Source organism: Culex quinquefasciatus, chromosome 1 (assembly GCF_015732765.1).
Source record: "Culex quinquefasciatus strain JHB chromosome 1, VPISU_Cqui_1.0_pri_paternal, whole genome shotgun sequence".
In the NCBI taxonomy this organism is placed as follows: Eukaryota; Metazoa; Arthropoda; class Insecta; order Diptera; family Culicidae; genus Culex; species Culex quinquefasciatus.
Genome location: NC_051861.1, coordinates 66,641,488 through 66,648,816, shown reverse-complemented (window position 1 = coordinate 66,648,816; position 7,329 = coordinate 66,641,488). Strand labels below are relative to the sequence as shown.

Here is a 7,329-nt window from a genome sequence, read left to right as displayed (position 1 = left end):
AGACATTCAGAACATCCTCAACAAAACCATCCTCGTGGCTCACCGCAACAACCTCAAATACTTTGGCCTGCACTCAGTTTACCTCAATTTCGACGCCGTGCGCGGAATGAACTACCGGATGCACCTGAGCTTCTACGATCGTGGCCGTCTCGAGCACGGCTTTAATAGCATCGAAGTGGTCAAACCAATGGTCAAACGCATCGAGATCGCCCCCCTCGGTCTACGTTACGCCCAGCAAAGGCGACGAGGACGTGTTGAAGAACCGAGCCCTAACCCTAAATGATCGTCACAAACATAGGACCAGAAATGTTTCCACTCGAGCGTGGCCTCCAACCATTGTAAACGGTACGCTTACACGGCGCCGTACATGCTGCTTGGACCGTCCGGAATAGGCAAAACAGCAACCCTGATTGCGGGCATTGAGCAAATCTCCATTTTCAGACCGAACTCAAAAATACTCGCCATGCCCACTTCAAATGCGGCTGCGAACGAATTTATCGTTTGACTTTTGCGAAACCAACCGGAACAACGACTCCAGCGCTTCCTCCCCTACCTTCCCCTCGACGACGATCCCCTCAACAATCTCCAACTCGCCTTCGGCAAGACAGCTGGCCAGCAAGTACAAGCAGCTTTTGGCCAAGAAATCAGACTGTCCAGATATTATAATGATATCCTCGCGTTCCACAATTTAGCCAACAAAAAAAACGCCCTGTACTCGGAGGCTGACATGCGGCTAGGCGAGCGATCCGGATAGCTAGCGGACACGAGTGTCTTTGCGGTTGCCATTTCGACGCTGATGGCGGTCTATGCGGTTGGAACTCCAGAAGGACACAATGATGAATTCAGGCTGTGGCACATAATTTGATTGTAAATTATAATAAATTGTGAAATTCTACAGAAATTCAAGTTTTTAAAATCGTTCAATATTTTTTTTTCTGTTTATTTTGTTGCATTAATCGCAGTAACCAGCGAGTTCACGGAATGTCTTTCTGGAGCTGATTATTTCCTTGAATCCGCACGACGTCACGTCAGGTGCTTCCTGGTCCCGGAAGAGTTCTTATTTTGTTGTGCAGCTGTTTTCTGTCCCGTCGTGCCGATGCCGGTCGTCGTTGGAGTGTGGTGCGGGTCTTAACACTTTCGAAGAAAACGACCACCATGGGAACCACTTCTAGCAGGCCGCGTTGAACTTGTTCAGCTTCCGGGGGAAGTTTGCAGTTTAGTAACAGGAACGTTTTGATCGAAACCTGCGGTTGGGAAAATACAAAACTAATATCTGCATTCCAACAGTTTTTAAATCGTTTTACCTTGTTGTTACCAATTTTGTTACTGACTCGGTTTTCGCAAGGGTTGCGTTAGCCGCCGAGTTTTTCCGAGAGGTCACTCGCGATCGACCTTTCGTCAATTTTGTTGACCGCTATCCGTGCTTCCAGCTGATTGAAGAATCGAATGATGCTCTGGCCAGCAGCAACAGGTCACCTGAACTCGATGACCTTTTTTCCAACAAATCCTGTTTACGGGCCAACTGCTTGCCGTTGTGCGTTATGGACTGCAAGATCGTACGCAGCGTCTTGAAATCGACGGCCACATCGAGTAAGTAAGCGGCGAAGAAGAAGTTGTTAAAGTTGCCCATAACCGAGAAGATAAAGTACCACAACGCCGGCCTTCCAGATCTGGTATCTCCAGTCGATGTTTGCAATAAAGTGGAAGAAGCCAACACCCTCGGTTCCTTCCTGTGCGGCAACCTTCTTCCTGACGAACCTTTTTCTTGACGAACTTGTCCCAATAGTTGACGGGGAACGTTTTGGCCGAAATAACCAGCTTGTCCCAGTGGGATTTGATATCGTCGTCCTCGGGTTGCTCAGCAATGAACCGCCCGTCGAATTCCAGTCGTCGAGCAATTTCCTTTTCACGCTTGAAGATGGCCAGCGGAATCTTGAGGTGGGAGTACGCGATCAGCAAGCAAAGCGATACCAAGCTGTGCAGGCAGGCGGCAATACGCATCACGTGTTCCATGTAGAAAAAGTCCTCGTCCACTTCGACCTTCTCCAGCGGATCTTCGCCGTCCTCTTCACCTTCTCCGTTACCCCCGTCGCCACTACCGCCTTCCAGTACGGCGTCAACCAGACCAGAGCCCATTCCCGATGCCAGTCCCATCAAATCCTCGCCAGATCCCTCGGCAGCTTCCTCATCGTCGCCGAATGTCGTTAGCTTGTAGAACAGCAGCATAAAGTTGATTCCGAACGCCAGCACAAGTGCCACGTACTTGAGGTTGTAGAAGTTTCTCGCTAGATAACTGACGGCCTTTTTCGAGTACTTGGAGAAGTCGATCTGGGTGACGGCAGCGGGTTCCTTCGGTTCGGCCGACGTCTTTTTCGACTCGACCTCAATGCTAGCGAGCGTCGCTTCCTGTGCCTTTTGAGCTTCCGACCGTTCCTGGGCGGCCCGCTTGGGGGCTTCACCGCCCAACAGATCGACCAGTGTTATCGGAAATTCACCGGCACCTGCAGCATCTGGTCCACCGTCCTCCGGGCTGCTTTCGCCGGTCTCTTTAACAGAAGACGATGGGCTCAAAGCGGGTGATTCGTGAAGCTTCTTTTTGAATATATTTTTTTCACCGAACAACAAAAACAATCACGCGAGATGTCGAACTGTCAAACGTCGTTGGTCAAACCAATGTGGTATAAAGAGAGGTGGCGTTGTTATGATCGTTGTAACAGTTGGCCTGTTTGGCAAAATGATTTATTTATTTGTTTCAATGTTAAATGTTATTTATTTACATTTTGTAATAAAATCCGTGTAGTCAAACTCCGCTTGCACTCTTCGGTAAACATCTCTGTAGTATTCACCACGGTAACTCAACCTGTTTTGGACCGATTGCCTTAAGACCCGGAGAGAGACTCTTGAGAGAGATGAGCCGATCTTGAACTACCTCACACCCAAAATTCAGAGTCGAGATAATCGTTCTCTCAAAATTTATTGAGGGCTCAGTGCCAAAATCGATAGAATAATGGTACCAAATCACACCATCATAACAAATGAGTTCATTCGTTAGTTGAATCAATAAATCTCCAACAAGTGTCATACATCGACTTCTGACTTCTCCTTGGTCACCAAGCTGTTGTGGCCGAGGCAGCTAAGTCATTGGATTGGTTTGTCAAAGGTCTCTGGTTCGAATCCCGTTGTCGACACTTTCGGTTTTTTGTTTGACGGATGAACTTTTTTTCCAAATGAACCTCGAGAGAATAATTCTATCGCCCATCTCGAGCTGTGTTCTCTGCGTCCGTGAATGGTACCACTATTATCTCGACTCGAGACCATCATTCTCTCGGACTAGCGCTGCCAGTTTTGGGTGCAGTGAGAGAACACCACAGCTAGACCCGAGAACACAGTTGCTAAAAAGGGATGGGGAGTTCGCTACTTCTGTCGCACGCAGTTACCCAGAGAGCATCTCAAGGAATGACGTAATTCCGGTCAAACCGCTTGAGCGTCCGTTGCGACCTTCCCTATTCTGAGGACTCCAGGGCTCGTTCACTTTGTCCCCAGCTATCAACGAGAGTGGAAGTGCGCATTTTGTACCGCGAGTTTTGGCTTTTTGTACAAAATGTAATTTAGTATAGTGACGTGTTCCATTTTTTGTTAACTAATTAAATTTCCATTTATTAGTTTCCCGTTAGTTAGTCGTGTGTGCGCAAGTGCTAAAATTTGTGTTATTAGTGTGCGAACAGGAGAAAAGGTAAGGTGCTCATTTAGAAACCGTGCATGTGCTTATAGAGTTTCTCCGAACAGCATTCGCCCGTTAGCAACAGCGCTAACCATTCCCGCAGCAGCACCAGCCAGCAGCAGCGCGAACACACGAGCAGCAGAAGCAGCAGAGGAAAACGGAGACGAAGTCCCCCGCGCACCGCACTTCTAGTTGTCGCCGTACGTCACCAGGCGAAGCACGAGGACGAAGAGCGTGAGCGCACGCTAGGCGGCGATCCGTCACCACATCGCCCCGGTGAAGAAGGGAGGGTCCCTGAACCACCACACGAGGACAGCGGAGATCGTTAGTCCCGGCCGGAGTCAACCCTAAGGCCGGAGCTTCCTGTCCAGTTGCTGAACGCTGACAGCCGCGGAACCGGGAAAAGTCCAAAACCGGCCCGAGCCACCCCGTAAGGCCGAGTCCCGCATTCCGGTCAGCTGTTCATCAGCTGACGGCCACGTGTCGTCCCTGAGCTGAGCAACCAGCCCAAGTAGCAGAGAACAACAGCAGCAACAAGATCATCATTCGGTGAGTCCGTTCTATTTGCACTTGTGGGAAGAAGCACGTCCCTAGCTGACGTAGCGAAGTTTTTGCCGGCCTAGTGCCGAGGCGGCAGACGCGAATCCGCCCTTGATGGACGCGTCCAAAGTTTGAGGTTCGAACTTTAATTCCACGCGTTTCTACGCCACACGTGGATGACCCCTGAAATCTAAACGCGCGCGCGCGCAATTTGAAGAAGCAGAGAAGCCGATTTGGATCAGCTGATCGCTAGCTGGAAGATGGGAAGAGCACATGAGCACGGTTAGGGAAACAGACAGAATTAAGATAAAACGCACACACGCAAAGTAGGTAGAAGGTAGAAAACACGAAGATGGCCACTAACACTATTGTACAAATATAAAGCATGCTAACCAAACGAACACAAGAGAACTCGACTTTGTTTTTGGAGTTTATCAAATAAAACTATCCTAGATCTTTTCCTGATGAATAAAACGTTTGTTTAACTGTTATTTAAAACCTACTTGTGGAGTTTCTTTAGTTGATTTGATTTGGAGTTATGTCACTTTTCGTCGTCTTTTTTCGTTCTGTTTTCTGAATGACAGAGCTTGGCGTCGAATGCACTGCCACGATCGGAGCGCTGCCTGGTGGCAGGTGGTGGCACTGCCGATGATGAGCTTTTAGGTATGGGAAGCAACACACTGGAGTAAGTTGTCTGGGTAATTTCTTGTGGTTGGCGTGACGGATTCTCGGTTTCGTTTAGTGGCAGTTCTCGATGATCTAGCTGGTTCGATCCTGAATCCTCCGATGAGGATCAGTACAAAATGGGCTCGTCTTTCTAAAGAGTCTCGACCGGGCAAACAAACATGGCGTGCGATCTCCCTTTGGGAATGGCGCATAAATCTCACGCTCACCAGATCGACTGGCAACGGTTACATCGTAAACAAAAGTTAATTTGTTAATTCCTGCAGTTAATTAATTTATTTATTTATTTTTTTACTATTGTCGCGCCCCTCGCTGTCGGCAGTGTCGCCAAGCGACTATATAGGGTAAGCAACGAGTGGTAATTCTACCTATACCTATTCTATGAAATTACTCACTGTCCTACCCCTTGGTTTCTAGTCTAGAGGTCTCTCGCTTCGCATTCGACGTCTCCACGTTTTTGTTACTGTTGTTTTACTCCAAGTGCAAGGCTGCTTGGGAATCTCAGCCTGCACGCAGAAAAAAGAATTATCATTTCGATAAATTTCTGACATCAACTCGATAAATAAAATTATCGGTTGGCAACCAATAATTTATTTTATCAAAATCAATAATTTTTCTTATCAATTTGATAAACTTAATTTATCATTTTGACAAAACATATTATCAACTTGATAAACGTCATGAAAGAAACGTCATTTGCAAAATGTATCAGATCGATAAAAATATTGATCATTTTGATGAATATTTTTATCAAAACTATAAAGGGTTTTATCGAAATGAAAATTATATTTATCATAATTTTCTGGTAGCTTTTTTTTTTCTTTTTTTTTATTTCAAATCAAACAAAAACATAAAACATAAACAACTGTTTTTATTCACAAAAATCTGAGATTCTCAATAGGAATTATACTATTTTTTCCAACGCTGGTTCCGCTTAAACATCGAGTCTGGCATCAATAGGCATCAATGGCGTCGTGGATCTTGTACTGGTCAACGTACTTGTAGAATGAGCATAAGATGCTTTCTGGCCGCTGCCGCCGTATCCGTAGGAATGTTTTAACTGGACCAACACCTCCGGTACCGTGTGAGCAGTGTTGACTTGCGTAAGCAACACCGTGCAAGCTTCCTTGCCCGAAAAAAACGAAACTATTGGCACTACGCCCCCCGGGGCATGGCCTTCCTCTAACGTGGGATTTCTGCTCCAGCGCCTCTGACGAGACAGGAGAAACCGGGACCGACGTTTTACTTCACCATCCGATAGAAGCTCAGTGGATAAGGCGGGAATCGAACCCGCGTCTCATAGCATCATCGGGATCGGCAGCCGAAGCCTTGCCCATATTAAGTAAAAATCCATCCGTAAGCAGTTTGACGATGTCCAAATACCTGGTTCAATACCGGATTCAGGGAGTTAGCACAATCAAACGTTGCCCTCAATTAAAAAACAATACTTACTGACTCTTCTCTTCAAGCTGGTCGTCAGTCTTTTGTTGCTATTTCTCCGGTTGCGGAGTTTGTTCTGCCGGAAAAGCCGCCGATTCTCCAGTGTGGCTGGGGTGTACTTTAAGTTTGGATCGCGGACTCTGTAGTCATTCCCAGAGGTTCGGAAGATGCCGATTTATACGGGGAACACGCAGAAATAGGGACATAAGTGGCTGCGGCATTTCCGGCCTCCAGAACATCTCTTGAACAAGATAAATGATTTTTTGAAACTGCTTCCAGCACTTCGAATCGCTTTTAGGTTCTTTGTTTATGTTTGATTGACAGTAGAAAACGTGCTTGCGAAAAAAAAGTTCAGTGATAATTTTGTTTATCAAAATAATAAAAATGGTTGTCGTTTTGATGGTTAAAATTTATCAAATCGATAAATCAACGTTATCAAAACAATAACATAAAATTATTGATATTGATAATGTTATTTATCAATTTGATAAGCCTCAATTTTTCTGCGTGTGGGGTCTTTTCCCGTCGCAGCGATTGGTACGGGGGTAGAAATTATCCTGTGAGGATCCAGAACGAACAGGTGACTGGTTGTTCGGACGGACAACGGGCTGCCCCGTTTAGTTTTGGATATTTTTGGTGTCATCACACGCGAAGCGGAGTACCTCTTACCCATTTTGAGTCCCTTGAACGTTCCCCTACTTATTTCAGGTTTTTACAAAACGATCCGCCCTGCGGCTGGGTCTAGTCGGGCATAAACCAGGCAAGTCGGTCCTCTACGGAGGTGGCGCATAAACCGTTTGCTAATCAACAAACCCGTGGGACGGTTATCGGACGGATTCCTTCTACAACTTGCGTACCACAAGCTTCAAAACTTTTGCGGCAGCTTATTTAGAGTTAGAACATTAAAGAAGCATTTCAAATTGTAATATAGAGGCTCAAAACAT

At 46.5% G+C, this 7,329-nt stretch overlaps 1 pseudogene; it reads right to left on the bottom strand.

The window, feature by feature from the left end:
- Positions 1 to 951: 951 nt before the first annotated feature.
- LOC6051975 lies at positions 952 to 2,628 on the bottom strand (annotated as a pseudogene).
- Positions 2,629 to 7,329: the final 4,701 nt, after the last annotated feature.